The sequence below is a fragment of the Haplochromis burtoni genome, unplaced genomic scaffold, assembly GCF_018398535.1.
Source record: "Haplochromis burtoni strain Fernald_Lab_line unplaced genomic scaffold, NCSU_Asbu1 Contig_65, whole genome shotgun sequence".
Taxonomy (NCBI): Eukaryota; Metazoa; Chordata; class Actinopteri; order Cichliformes; family Cichlidae; genus Haplochromis; species Haplochromis burtoni.
In genome coordinates, this window is record NW_024582426.1 from 1,683,544 (window position 1) to 1,684,301 (window position 758).

At 29.6% G+C, this 758-nt stretch overlaps 1 protein-coding gene across 1 annotated transcript in view; it reads left to right on the top strand.

Annotated features, from left to right (window-relative positions):
- nmu (neuromedin U) overlaps window positions 1-758 on the top strand; it is a gene marked incomplete in the record, with an annotated part of 6,346 nt that overhangs the window by 372 nt on the left and 5,216 nt on the right.

The following is a 758-nucleotide window of genomic DNA, read 5'->3' on the forward strand; positions in this document are numbered from 1 at the left end:
CTATCTATCTATCTATCTATCTATCTATCTATCTATCTATCTATCTATCTATCTATCTATCTATCTATCTATCTATCTATCTATCTATCTATCTAAGTAAGCTAAGAAAGAACAAAATAAAAATGATTTGTGATAAAGAAATTTAAATATTAACTTTAACATGAACTTCTTGTCTATCTTCTGTATCAATATTACCTGGATTTAGTTTCTGATATGATATCAAACTGTACAAGACAGTTTGGTGAAAGGAAAAAAAATCTTAAACCCCTGACTTTTTGCGTTTACTAGCTCACAGAAAGTAACAAATGACTGAGATGTACTTCGATGTAGATTGACAGTTAGTTCTCCAGCTGTCGGAGTGATCTGTGAGTTTGCGTGTAATCTTTTGGAGTCAGTGTCAGTGCTGGAAAATGTTGACTTATTGTCTTCTGCAAAAGTCATTCTCCAAGGTGAAGGAGTTTACAAAAGATTTTATTTTGTAGATCAAAAATAGACTTACATTTATATGTGTTGTGAGGAGTTGGGTTTGTTTTACCTTTATTGTAAGGACAACATAAGAGGTAAAAATAAATACAGAAATAATAAGCAAGTACTTACACAGTAAAATAATGCTGAGATAGTAATGAGCATAAAATTAGTCAAGTGAGGAAAAGTCAAATTGATTTTCATCATAAAAACATATTCAATTAATTTATAATTTCTTCAGAATATAGAAAGTGTTCTCAGCTATTTGCCTAATGTGGTAAAACATTTTAAAT